This window comes from Pogona vitticeps, chromosome 8 (genome assembly GCF_051106095.1).
Source record: "Pogona vitticeps strain Pit_001003342236 chromosome 8, PviZW2.1, whole genome shotgun sequence".
Classification (NCBI taxonomy): domain Eukaryota; kingdom Metazoa; phylum Chordata; class Lepidosauria; order Squamata; family Agamidae; genus Pogona; species Pogona vitticeps.
The window spans coordinates 3263449-3278023 of NC_135790.1; the positions used below are offsets into that span (position 1 = coordinate 3263449).

At 48.3% G+C, this 14575-nt stretch overlaps 1 protein-coding gene across 6 annotated transcripts in view; it reads left to right on the plus strand.

Moving 5' to 3' along the window:
- ANK1 (ankyrin 1) overlaps positions 1-14575 on the plus strand; it is a 137709-nt gene that overhangs the window by 44153 nt on the left and 78981 nt on the right. The gene's annotated exons all lie outside the window — the stretch shown is intronic.

Here is a 14575-nt window from a genome sequence, read left to right on the forward strand (position 1 = left end):
GCATAAGAACAGAAACCGCTCAGCTTCTTTTGCGTGACCTCAGCCATAATGTAATTTGAAGGTTCCTCCTTTGCATCTATTTGGGCGTGTTACTCCCTAACACATGGGCATCGATTACTAAGAGATGCTGCTGCTTGATGGAGGGAAATAGACAAGGATGGGTCAGCCAGATGCAATTCTTACGGTGATGCTTCTGCAGGCTATTACATTGGTGCCTCGCTAGACAATGATAATCCATTCCACTGAAATCACTGTTTAGCGAAATCATCGTCTAGCGAAAAGCGTTTCTCCATTGGAATGCATTGAAACCTGTTTAATGCATTCCAATGGGGAAGAATCGTCCTTGTCTAGCGAAGATCGGCCATAGGAAAGCCGCTTTGCGAACCGCCGATCAACTGTTTAAATAGCTGTCTTGCGAAGCTTAGGTCCTGAAAACACCCATTTTGCAAACATGGAGGGAGCTGTCAAAATCATCGTCTAGCAAAAATCGGTTTGCGAAGCAGGGACTAAACATTGTCCAGTGAAATTCCCCCATAGGAACCACTGTTTTGCGAATGCTGTAGCAAGCGCAAAAAGCTAATGTCTAGCGAAAAATGGTAATGCGGGGTAACTGTCTAGCGAGGCACCACTGTGTACTGTGTTCCTGCCAGTTTGGGTAGATTTTCTTTGTAGGCTTGTTGTCCTCTCCTGGCAATGGCAAGATGCGCACATCTGGGCATGTCTAGCCTTGAGAAAAGCAAGACTGTGGGGATATAGGAGAGCCCTTTGCAAATAACTGAAAGATGGTCATACAGAGGAGGGGCAGGATCTGTTCCCAATCATCCCAAAGTGCAGCTACAGGAAGCCAGCTTTGGGATGAATATCAGGAAAAACTTCTTAACTGTTAGAGCTGTACGATAATGGAACTCATGACCTCGGGAGGTGGTGAGCGCTCCAACGCTGGAGGCATTTGCGAGAAAATTGGACCCCCGTCTGTCAGAACTGCCTTGATTTGCATTCTTCCCTTAAGCAGGAGATAATACTCAATGGCTTTATGGTCACCTTCCAACTCCCTAGGGTTCTTTGCAAACACCCATGTGTCTTTGGGATGCTTTTCCTGTGTATTGCCTCCTGGCATCCTCATTACGTCCATCTTGAACCCAGGCTAATATATTTGTCTTCCAGTAGGCGTTAGATCTATTCATTTTAATTGCTTTTAATCATCCGTTTTGTCCTCACCTTGATTCTTTCAGCGCCAGAGTCGGCTGTCTAATTTTCTTTGGTCCTTATTTTACGGCTTGGGCTTTTCGGGAGGATAGACGGCGTTCACCCCTTTGAAAGTGTTTCCCATTCAAAGGGCTTTCCCCCCCCAAGTCTGATTTTAAGATGAAGTCCCCTAAGAAGGGAACCGAGGAACCCTCAATGAACCTCCCCCTCCTGGACAGGGGACTTATCAGGCTCCCGAGGCTTCTCATTGCAACCTTTCCCACTTGGCTGAGGTGCACTGTTGTGCTGAAATTATTTTTTAAAAATGCTAATTTCCCAGCTATTCAAAGAAATTAGCTTGTGCAGTCTTATACAAGGCTGCGTTCTCTTTTGTGGCATGGCCTCTTTCTTTCTGGTGGCGGGGAAGCGGCGGCCTTTCATAGCACACCAGATGTGAAGCTAGATCTGGAGGGGGGGGGGAAGGAAATAAGCCAGGCAGAGGATGATTGGGAGTAAGGAGAGACAGCGAGAACAGGTGAGAGGGTTAAGGAGAGGCGTCCAGATTTGCGATTTTGGACTTCAACTCCTGGAGAATTCTGGGCGTTGTCGTCCCACAAACACAAACACTCACACACCTTTAGCGGGCAGCCTCCCCCAGTGTGGACGGTCAGCAGTGTGGTTTCTTGCCAGCAAATCCCAAATACTGTAACTGGTGTTTTGTTTTGTTTTTGAGAAGGTCCCAGGTGGCCACCAGCGTTGCCAAATAGCTAGGCAGTGCTGCTGTGGCTGCTAAGTACTCAAGGATGCTTTGCTGCCTCCCCAGAATTCTCTCTTGGACTTTGATCGATTTCAGCCGACAGTTCGCCGCCCTGAGCCTTCTTTTTCCAGAACGTCTAGGCCATGCAGGTGTGAACGGGATGGGCTTCCGTTAGGTGAGCGGGAACAGATGCTGAGAATTAATGCTGTGTTAGCCGACTTTCCCCGGGCTGCTCAAGGGAACCAGCCTTCTGATACCAAAGTGTGTGTGCGTGTGTGTGTGTGTGTGGATCCTTCTGTCCTTCCAGCTTGTGACTGCTTCCTCTCCCGGGTCCCCGGCTGCTGCTTGTCAGGGCCGGCTCTGCTGTTGGGCAAGTGCCAGAGGCTGCTTGGCCAATGGACAGGGACGCCGGACTGGTGAGAGTCCTTCACTGAATCAGTGATTGGTATAGATGACCTCTAAGATTCCTTGGTGGGTTTCGGGCACTGTAGCTCTCTAGATATGTTCCGACCTGCAGCCTTCCTCAACCTGGTCCCCTCCTTTAGATTATTAGACTCCAATTCCCATCAGCTCAGCCAGTAAGGATGATGGGTGTTGTAATCCAACACAGCCGGAGGTCACCAAGGTTAGGAAAGGTTGATTCCGAGGATGGCCAAGGTTAATTCCTCTCTGTTGTTCTGTGAGGGCTCTGAAAATGTCCTCGGTGTAGAAGACACCCCCCCCACACCCCCTCCCTCCGGCTAGCTGAAAATCTCTTTATCGGCGCCTACCAGCTGAGAACTTTGCCATGAAAAGGGTGAGGCCCAGATAAGGATTTTGGTTTGATGTTTTGAATTTTGTGGCTACTAAGGGGAGCAGGGGGAAGACAGCTAGTGCTGTTAGAGTTTATTTTATACGTACATTAAAACTGAAGGAAAAACCACACATACACTCCAGCAACAACTATGAGGGGAAAAAAACTACTTGAATGAGAGAGGTAGCAGCCCCCATCAGCGTATAATCCGCTTCAACAGCGAGTCAAATTAAACATTAACAGTCTGCCTGAATCGGAAGGTCCTTGCTTGCCAGTGGAGGTAGAGAAGAGGTGGGACGAGCTTAGTTTTCTTTCCAAGGAAGTTGCAACGCCTGGGTGCCATGACAAAGCAGGCTGTGGGAAGAGAAAGTAAAGTTGCACTTAAGGATTTTTGGAATGAACCAACCAACCAAACAGTCTGGGATGGCTCAACTGGGAGAATGCAGTCTTTCAAATACCTTGGACTTAAGTCACAAAAGGGGGAGCCAGTGGGGTGCGGTGGACAGAAGAATGGACTAGGACTCAGGAGACCTGGGTTTGATTTTTCGGCTCTGCTATGGAAACTCACTAGAGAAAGGAACTGGTATAGCCACCCTTTAAATATCTCACTTATCTTGGAAGTCCTGTTTGTTGTTTAGTTGTTAAGTTGTGTCCGACTCTTCGTGACCCCATGGACCAGAGCACGCCAGGCCCTCCTGTCTTCCACTGCCTCCCAGAGTTGGGTCAGATTCATGTTGGTTGCTTTGATGACACTGTCCATCCATCTCATCCTCTGTCATCCCCTTCTCCTCTTGCCCTCACACTTTCCCAACATCAGCGTCTTTTCCAGGGAGTCTTCTCTTCTCATGAGATGGCCAAAGTACTGGAGCCTCAGCTTCAGGATCTGTCCTTCCAGTGAGCACTCGGGGTTGATTTCCTTTAGAATGGATAGGTTTGTTTTCCTTGCAGTCCAGGGGACTCTCATGAGCATCCTCCAGCACCACAATTCAAAAGCATCAATTCCTCGGTGGCCATATATAGCTTCCGTAACTCCTGCTGTGAATTTGCCTGGAAGCAGACCCTGGAAAAGTTCTTTTTCTGGACAAGAGCAAAAGCCATGATAGGAAGGGGAAGTCTGGAGCCCCTTGCCCCAGAAAGGAACTTTGGACCCACAGCCAATGCAGGCACCTAATCCTGCTGCCAGGCATTCCACTAAAATGCCAAGAGATTCCCAGGTGTGGTGCAATGAAGTGATCTTATTTACATAATACAAGATGCTTCATAAATTGGGCTGGGTGCAATTAACATATAGTAAGGCTGCTTTGCTTGCTTTATTCCGGTGTGCTTATGCCTTTTATTTTTTACTCACTTTTCTCCTGGAAAGGGACCCAAGGCAGCTTTGGGGTTTAGAAGGACCAGGCAAAGAAATTTTATCCTGCTAGAAGAAAAAGGAAATGACTGGATAGCTCAGTGGTTTAGGGTTCTGGCTGCAGAGCCAGAGGCTGGGAGTTCGATTCCCCACTGTGCCTCTTGGGAGAAGAGCCAGCCTGGGTGGCCTTGGGCAAGCTGCACAGTCCAAGGGCGCCCCCAGTGGAAGAGAAGGCTAAAGCACTTCTAAGTATTCTCTGCCTGGAAAACCCTGGAAAGGGTTGCTGTGAGTCAAAATTGGATTGACGGCATAATATTATTTATTAATGGAAGAAAAAGAGTAGAGCTCTCTAGACATCATCTCTGCAAGGATGGGGAGTATTTGGCAACCTAGTGGTCCTAGATCACACCTGCAACTGTCCCTTACCCCTGGCTGTGCTAGTTGGAGATTGGAGTTGCTTTCCTTCCTTCCTTCCTTCCTTCCTTCCTTCCTTCCTTCCTTCCTTCCTTCCTTTCTCTCCCTCTCTCTCTCTCTCAGACTATGCCGGCCAGCATCAACCTGAAGAAGTAGTTGGTTTTTGAATGCTGCTGTTTGGTGATGTGTATTGCCCACCAAAGTATTCTGGGAGTCAGATTAGCTCTACCCCAGTTCTGTGCCGAGCCAGGTAAAATTCAAAAAGCATTAAATAAGAGCACAGCAGAAAATCTGAAAGAGAGCCATGTGCATGCGGCTCCTGATGTGGTGATCAATGGCTTCTGGTGCAAGGCTCAGTTGCGCTCACAAGCCTTAGGAGGGCCCTATGGACCCACAAACGCACAAGCACATTTTGAAATTTCTGGAAAGCCCTCATCAGCTTCCCGCATGCTTCGGTTTCATGCAAGACTCTCTTTTTTCCAGCATACATTAAAGCCTAGAAAAAAAATTAGCAGGGCTTTGGGACCAATTCAGAAAGTCTCCGGTTGTATCCTCACCATATGCCGTGGCACTGGTGCCTTCAGAACAGCTTGGGTTGCTTTTACTATCAAGCCAGGGCGGACCACGGCATTTCGAGAAAACCAGCACCTTAAAGGCTTCGAAATTTATTATGGCATAAAGATTTGGTGACTGCATCTAGCCTTTAAAATGCAAGTAGCTACTCTTCTGGGGAGCGTTTTTGCTGCAGAAGATTCTCTGTGGTTTTCCTGCCAGAGAAGAACACAGCTTCCCTTTTGGAAACGGAAGGCAGAGGAAATGTTCTTTTCCTTTGTGCAAAAAGGTTTGTGCATTCTTCTGAGGGTGCCTTTTTCCAGAACTGGGCCGGACCTTCATAATACTAAAGCCTGCTGGACTAGGGAGTCAATGGCACATTTGATGTTACAATAGGAGTAGCCGGCCAGCTGGACAGCAAAGGGGAGAGGAAATGCAGAAAGAGGATGAAGGGGCTCAATGAGACTGGGATATAACCACGTGCACGTTTGCTTAATATTAAAAGAGAAGTTGGAAAACAGGTCATTCCTGCCTAATGACCATTGCAGTCCAGTTTTTCCCTGTCTTCGGTTATGAGGGTGGTGCTTTTCTTTTCCCGAATTAAAAAAAGGTTTGAACATGCATTCTGGAAAAAGGGGGGAAATGCCATTGGGGAAAAATGCATAGCATCAATACCATAGGCATCCTTCAGTCTCGAGAGACTATGGTAACATGCTCTGAATCGAGGAGTGTCCTCTCCAGAGCATGAAGCCTGGGTAAAGTAATATGGAGGATAGGCTGTTACCCAAGCAGCAGATCCCCCCTCTCCACATTGCTGAAATGGTCCAATGGAAAGGCAAGAGCCAATACAACTGGTTCCAGCAACGTCGCAGGAGTTGGCAGAACAACACATGCTGCCTTCGGGACTCCAGCTCCGGATTTTGCCTCTAGGTTAACTCCTGTAATAATAGGAGGGCACTTGCAGAAGGCTTCTGGTCACAGCTGTGCTCAATGGCTCAGACCTCAGCAATTCTTATTTATTTGTATGCTGGACCCATTAGAACTAACCATTGGTTAGCACTGGATAGATGGACAGTCACTCCAGGCCAGAAAGGTCCCCACCAGCCGGACCTGCTAAAGGCTGTGTGTGAGGTTGCCAAAACTCCAACACGGTGCCTGAAGTAGCAGCTTGATGGAGGTGGAAAATGTCATTTGTTGTTCTGTCGTTAAATAGCAACCTTGGACATTTTACTGTTAAATAGCACCAAGGCTGCACCGGTAGATTCAGATCTGCCTTGTTCCCCCCACCTGGGCCTAAGGCAGTGATTCTCACTTGATGGCCTGGGGACAGAGTTGTGTTTTCTACTTCTGAGGTGTTGTTTCTGATTGGTTTCATGGCTGGGATGTGTGTGTTCCCTGGCACCTGCCGGTGCCAAGGCCTGATGCGTCCTTATTTCTTTCCTGTTTGGGTGAAAGGAGGGAGACCCGTGTTAGGTAGGGACCTTCTCTCACCAAAGGGCTTCGGAGCGCCATGGCGAAATCTGGCTGGGGGCTGAATTGTCCAAGACAGGCTGTAAAAGCACCCACAGAAGAGAAATGCATTCCAGCACTCAGTTCTGGAGCTTGGAAAAGTTGCTGCTCCAGCCGGCACAGTCAGGCTGTAAGTTTTCAAAGCCCTCTGCAGTTTCCAGGGAGAGGCGCTTCAGGGAGATGCTGAGTTAGGCAAAAATTAATTTAGGTGTGCAGACATTTGTGGGTGTTACATGCCTTGTGGATGGGCAACTGGCAAAATGTTGCTGTGAGGTGCAATCAAGTCAACTGAAGGAAGACTTCCCAAAAGAGTTTTCAAGGGACGTGACATAGTCAGTGAGTGGCTTACCACGTTGTTACCTATGTGGTTTGAGCCCCAAAGTTTGGGATTTTAAAATTGGCTCTAGAGAGAGAGAAGTTGGACAGTTAAGAAAGCTGCCAGGAAAAAAAAATTGATTCATTTGAAACGTGGTGCTGGAGGAGAGCTTTGTGGATGCGGTGGACTGCCAGGAAGACAAAGAAGGGGGTTCTAGGTCAAGCCAAGCCTGAACTATCTTTATGGGAGGAATTGCTGAAACTGAAGCTGTCCTACGTTATGAGAAGGCAGGATTCTCTGGAAAAGACCATCATGCTAGGAAAAGGGGAAAGGCAGCAGGAGAAGAGGGAGACCCAACACAAGATGGACTGACTCCCTCAAGGAAGCCACAGGGTTGAGTTTACGAGAGCTGAGCAGGACAGTGGAGGACAGGGGATTTTGGAGGTCACCCGTTCCTAGGATCACCATAAATCAGAGGCCACTTGATGGCACATAAAAACAGCAACAGGGTGGGAAGGGAGTCACTCTGGGCAGGGACATGTCTAGGAACGCTACCACAAACACCAATATTTACCACTAGCCCAGCCTTCCTCAGCCGGATGCTCTTCAGCTGTTCTTGCATTACAATACCCATTATCCACAGACTCGGTGTGTGGGGGGCTGCAGGATATAAGTGGTAGGAGCTGTAGCCTGGAAATTCTGGAGGGTGTTGGTTTGGGTGAAGCCTGCCTTATATGGCAGCATACGTTTTCTGCTTTTAAAAAATGTGGCAGATGTCAGAGCCGGCGAGCGGGCTGGTGCCCTGAGATTAATCAGCAAACCTGCCTTATCCAAAAACTTGGGAGCCCCTGACTGCCCTCCTGCAGAGGCTTCAGCTTGTGTTTAGGACAGATTAGATCCTTGCTGAGCGTCAGGAGTCTTGTGCCTTCTGCGTGGATGCGGCCAAATGGCGATCCTGCACGTTGTAATGTGCTGTAGGGGGTCACGGTCCTGGACAGGGAGCTTTAAAATCCTTGTCCTCCTGAATGATGACAATCAGTGGATATCACTGAAAAGGATGGAACAAACCCTTGCAATTCTTCCCTGCCTCATATCAGGACACACCATGGGGGGGGGGAAGGACTGAGATATCTCACTCTTGCAGGGGAGTAAAAATAACAACCCCCCCTTTTTTTGCAGTTGGGGCCAGCGTCTTTGCACAAAAATGTTGCTTCCACATTTTGAAAAAAACTGCATTTTGCACAAAATGCAAGCTTTTTTTGGCAGAAAATACATGCTGTGAAAAAATAATAATAAAAATATTTGAGGGGGAAGAAAAGGAAAAGAAAAGGCCAAAATATCAAACAAAAAAAAATTGCAGAAAGCTTCTCTTAACATCACTCAGCGGGAGGAAAACTTTTGAAATCTGAAATCTTCCTGGTTATTTGACCAAGCAGCGTTTCCGACCCCCATGGGGTTGCTGTGAGAATAATGTGGGGGTCCAGGAGAGCCATCCTGGGGAAGGAGGGATATAAATCTAATACATTATTGAACAGTAAATAAATAAAATGGGAACAGCACACACTAACTTACTGCTTAAAAGCCTGCTTGAAGAGGAAGGTCTTTGGCTGACCAAGGAAGGACACATGGCTTCTCGGGTCAGTGCATTGCACAGCCTGGGAGCCACCACCGAGAAGGCCCCGTCTCGTGTCCTCACCAAGCCCGCTTGGCAAGGTGAAGGAACCGAGAGGAGGGCCTCCCCACAAGATCTTAAAAGCTGAGAAGGCTTATCAGCATTTTTGCACTTGTTCAAATCTCCTGACCCAAACTATTTTTCTTTTCTCCTTCCCTTTGTTGCCTCTGTCCTGTTCGGAAGCCCTTCTTTCCCCCTTTCATTGACTCTTGCACATTATTGCCTTTATGTTCTGGGGTCTTTCCCCAGACCCCTCACTTTGCCACTGACGGAGGTTTATATCCCAACCAAACGGGTCTGCTCCCCGCATGAACATTGGACTGCAAACGGTTCAGTCCTGTGCTCAGCGGGCCATCCTCGCCTGGCCAGGACACCAGAAGGACCTCAACACGACGCATGGCCATGCCCTCTATGTGGGAGTCAACAGGCAAAGGTGGCAGGTGGGGTGTGGGGACACATCCTGGCTTGGGTGACAGATACGTCATCCTTGTACCGCGACCCCGGCTGCTGCTGTGTGCACAGAACAGTCTCCTCCAAAAGGCTAGCTATTTTTAAAGCAATGTTTCCCCCTTTTGCTCCCTGAACCGCTTTAGTATTTGTGTCAAACGGCAGCAAGGGAGTTTGTGACTGGAAACAGCTCTTCCTCGCCATCAGGCCTCCCAGCTGAGTACTGCTGGCTGGCTTGGTTCAAAAATATGTTGTTTCCTTCCCCCCAAAATGACCGTTGTTAGAAGCAGTAGCTTGGGTTGGAGACGAAGCAGCCAGATCGAGCTACATTAGAGGCCTGGAAAGGACGCCAGGCGTTGGGGAGGAAACCCCGCCGGGTTGGCGGCTGTGCTTCCGTATCTTTTGGACACAAACTGCTCCCAGATTGCACCGCCAGCCAGGAAGGCTCCTCTTCACGGCAAATAGCAGGCGAGCTCCGCATGGCGCAGAGCGGGCAACGGACAAGGAAGGACGAAAAGAAGGCCTTCCAGATGATGTGGGATTGCCGCTCCCAGGAGTCCTAGTCTGCCAGCAGAATCTGCTGGTTCTGATGTCCTTGGGAGGGTGAATCTGCTCGGGGTTTTAGTCTGTACTTTGTAGGAAGCCTCCGGCGGGTTGAAGCCAGTCCCCCAAATGGGTTCAGCACCTCGGCCAGCTCCCCTCTGTTGGTGTTGCCCTGCTAAAGGCACCATTTTGCTCCCTCTTCCAAGGCTTAAAGCCGTGGTCCTCAACCTTGGGCTTCCAGATGTTCTTGGACTTCAACTCCCAGAAATCCTGGCCAGCAGAGATGGTGGTGAAGGCTTCTGGGAGTTGTAGTCCATGAACATCTGGAAGCCCAAGGTTGAGGACCACTGGCTTAAAGGATCCCCCCTCCAGGCTCTCAGGCCGACCATGAGTCAGTGTTATGTATTCACAAATTTGCAGCCCTGATCGTATCCACTGCTCTTGTGGTTTTACAGATGCACACGTTCTAAGGCCAAAATCCCATGGGGGAGGAGGGGGGGGAAAGACCTGCACAGAAGAGCAATTGTGTAGGGGTTGTGGAATTGTGTAAGATTGTTATGTGCCGTGAAGTTGTCTGTGACATACGGTGACCCTACAAATGAGTGACCTCCAAAATTTCCTGCCCTCAACAACGTTGCTCGTCTAATGCAACCCCAAGGTTGTGGTTTCCTTTTTGGGTGAATCCATCTCATGTGTTATCTTCCTCTTTCCTTGTTGCATTTAACTTTCCCCAGTATTATTGTCTTTTCCAGTGACTTGTGTTTATGATGGGCCCAAGGTGTGACTGCCTCAATCTAGTAATTTGTGCTTTTTCAGATAGTTCAGGCTTGATTTGACATGGAATCCAGTGGTTTGTCTCCTTGGCGATCCAGAACATCTGCAAATATGTATCCCCACCAACTCCACATTTTAAAGGAATGTTCCTTCTCCTTGTCGTCGTTCTTCACATTTCATTTTCACATCCATGCATAGTAATTGGGAATACCATGGTATATTGATCAGCGGTTCCCAACCCTGGTTCCCCAGATGTTCTTGGGCTGCATCTCCCAGAAATCCTGCCCAGGACAGCTAGTGGTGAAGGCTTCTGGGAATTTTAGTCCAAGAACATCTGGGCAACCAATGTTGGGGACCACTGGTATACAAGATCATCCCTTTTGTCCCCGTTGACCTATCTTTACCCTTGTCGATCTTTCCTATCTCTTTCATAGCTGCCCTTCTGAGTCTTAAGCCTTTTGATTTCTTGGCTGAAGTCTCTTTTTGGATTGATGATTGAACTAAGGTATAATTCACTGCCAACGTTAATGCTATACATTTCTTCCATAGTTATGATTTTTTTGTGTTCTTAATATTCAACTGCAATCCTGCTTTTTCACCTTCTTCTTTTACCTTCATCAGGAACTATTTTAAGCCATTGCTGCTTTCTGCCAGTAAGATGGTGGTGTCTGCATATCTTAATACCGACACATCTGCATATCTGATACTTTTATTAGGCTAGCTGAAAAAAGGCACTCTTTTGGCCTTTTTTGGTTAGCTGAATAAAGGCATCTTCCCAATATGGATTTTGGAACCTGGTTTATAGCCAATGCAGCAATCACTGGTGGTGTTGTGTATTTTTTAACAATCAAGCATTTATAGGCTGGCTGGATAGCTCGGTGTGTTAAATATCTGGCTGGGGATCCAGAGGCTGGGAGTTTGAATCCTCACGGTCCTTCCCAGGAGAAGAGCCAGCCTGTGTAGCCTTGGGCAAGCCACATGATGCTTCCTGAGCACCCCAAAAGAAGCCAATAGCAAACCGCTTCTGAGTACTGTGTACCTAGAAAACCTTGATAAAGGATCACTGTAAACTCAGAATCAATTTGACAACATGTTAAAAAAAAAGACCCTGGGGAACCATCTGTAAATGTATTTGCTTGGATTTCTTCATTGTTGCATTCTTGCTTGAAACAATTCCTGATGAAGGTGAAAGATGAAGGTGTCAAAGCAGGATTGCAGTTGAACATTAAGAAGACAAAAATCATGACTACGGAAGAAATATACAGCATTGAAATTGGGTGTGTATTTTGTCTGTCTGCCTGCCTGTGCATCTATCCATACCTGCCTGCCTGTTTTTCTTCTGTTGTTCTGTAAACCACTAAGCATTTGAATGTTATAAGAAGCAAGCTAAGCATTCTTTGCCTCCTGTCTAACCTCAGAATCAGTTTTCTTCATTTGCGCCAACGTGACAAGTGCGTTGCAGCAACTGACCGAGATCTGCAAGGGGATTTGAGTTTTTAAGCAAGGGAGAGGGAGGGAAAGGAAAGCACACGATTTACCTCCAGGAAACAGCCTGCAGAAGAGGAAGCCGTAAAATCTTGGCCAGAGACGCAATGGCACTTTACAGGGTGCGGGGGATAAAGCAGAGTCACAGAGCCATAGATGGTGCCTGCTGATGCAGAGATGTTATTTTGCCATTAGAGGGGAGTGTTGGAATAGCCGGGTCTCAGGAAAATTGCACAGAGCTAGAAAGCCGCATGCTGGAGCCAATTGATTCCAGATTAAAGCAGAGAATGGAATAGTTCCCCCCCTTTTTTGGGGGGGGGGCGGATTCCAAATCTCAGGAGGGAGGATTTCTGAGATCTAGGGTCCACTGAAATAACTCTTTCAGTTAGTGGATCAAGGAGCCACTTTCCCTATGATAGGTCCATTGTCTATCAAGAGAGCACATTATTAGGACAATAACAGGTGTGCCAACCCTGAAATTTGAAGACAATTAGTTGTGGTCAACAGTTGCCTATAGCTAGTTACTTTGGCTAGTGCTCCTCTGCATTTCTTCCAGCTGTTTGTTAAACACAAGGCAAGGTGTTCATGACGAAGATCGTCCCAAATAGCTGGTGCACCTAGAGCAGGGATAGCGACGAGAGCAACGCGGATCCCGGGGAAGAATGCCAAGGGCAGCACGTTCGTCTTAAACATGTACAGTGGTGCCTCGCATAGCGAGGTTAATCCATTCCGGATTAACCTTCGCTATAGCGAAACATTACTGAACGGGGCAGGGAAAGCCATTGGAACGCATTAAACATCGTTTAATGTGTTCCAAAAGGCTCCTCTACTCACCGTTCAGCGAGGTTTCCTATGGCCGGCAGCCATTTTCGCGCCCTCGTTAAGCGAGGGGAGGGTGCGAAAATGCTGCGCGCGGCCATTTTGAGGCTTTGGTGGCCATTTTGTCCGCCAAACAGCTGATCGTCGGAGCTTCGTTTTGCGAAGATCGGTAAGCGAAACGCTTACCGATCTTCCCAAAGCGAAATTCTCCCTATCTGAAGCTCGTTGAGCGATCGCATTAGCGATCCAAAAAAACGGATCGCTATGCGATTTCATCGTTATACGGTACACTCATTAAGCGAGGGACCACTGTATTATAGATTTAAAAAAACAAAAAGTAAATAAATAAATATAAAAGAACAAATAAAAAGACAACAATGTGGTGGAATGTGACATTCCAATTTAGGGCTAGGCCGATATTGGCTGGATAGCTCTGTGGTTTAGTTCTCTGGCTACAGAGCCAGAAGGTGGGAGTTCAATCCCTCACGCTGCCTCCTGCAAAATAGAGCCAGCCTGGGTAGCCTTGGGCAAGCTGCACAATCCCAGGGTACCCCTGGAAGAAGGGAAGGGGAAACCACTTCTGTGGATTCTCTACCTGGAAAAGCTAGGAAAGGGTCACCGTAATTAAGAATTGATTTGAAGGCACACAAGTATTCTTGTATCAGAGAAAGGCGTGCCAGCAGAGTTGATGATTCCATCTGCCCTCTGCTGTGGAGATCTCTTTACTGTTGGCCAAGGTGATGACCTCTGCACCGGGCACCAGATTTTGGGTGATGAGAAAGAAGAGCAAATAATGAGGTTTCTTACTCCTGCAATTTTTTTTACTGCTGGAAAGGGAAAGAGGTGCCTGGGGGATTTTCTGCTTCGGGTGTCCAAATGTTGCACCTGGCTATGGATGAGGGCACCCCCCCAGACCTGAGGGAGAAGGGAGCGTCACACATAACAGCAAGCCAGTATATCTGTCAAGATTCTCAGTCGTCCACGTGAGGTTATCTGGAAGTGGAGTTACGGCCGCTGGAAACGTTTCAGCCTAATAAGAAAGAAGTCCAGTTGCCATGGCTCAACATCCAGGTAACAACAAGCCAGGTTTCAACAAACCACATTATGGCTTGTTAACGATGTGCCTGTTATTAGTCCCTTCCTGTTAGCCTCTCTTAGGGTATACTCATGTTTTGATGCCATCCTGTTCAGCCTTTCCCCCACCGCCTCCTGTCTGGGTAGATGCTGGTGCTCTCACGTTCTGCTTTTGGGTTTCCCATGGGGGGGGGCATCTGATTGGCCGGTGCATAAACAGGATGCTGGCCGAAACAGCGCTCAAGCCTAATGTCAGACAGTCCACCTTTCGCTGGCTGCCACTAGGCTGCCAAAGGCTTGCTGTCCTCCGTCTTAAGGCAGGAAGGCACAACCTCTGACTCGGCCAGCTGTTCCTGGACTACAACTCCCATCAGCCTTAGTCAGGGTAGCTGAGGAGGAGGAGCAGCAGCAGCAGGGCCTGCAGTCCATCAACCCCTGAAGGGTCTCGGGCTGCTCACGACACAGCGCCAGCCCTGCCATGACGTAGAGGGAAGCAGCTGCCTCCCGTATTCACTCTCCTCCAAAAGCAGCAAAGTACATCTTAAAACTGGTATCCATAGGATTTTTCTTCGGTGCTTCAATTTAGGGGATTTTTTAAAATTGCTTTGCCTCAGGCACTAAACTGCCTCCGGCCATTGCTGGCCAAGATTTAGGGATTTAGAAGATGCGTCTGTGCAAGTGTCGGGGTGTCGGCTGCATTTCCAAACCACGGAGGTGACCTGCATGCAGAGTGCAGCACCGAGAGCATCTCGTAGCTGACAAATTTGTCTGCCTCGTGAAGGAGGGCGGGGATCCTCGGGGGGGGGGCGGCGGCGGCGGCGTTATCATCCTCCTGCAGAACTCACCAGACTGGGCGGAGGCGCTAGGAGTTAGCGTTGATCCTGCCA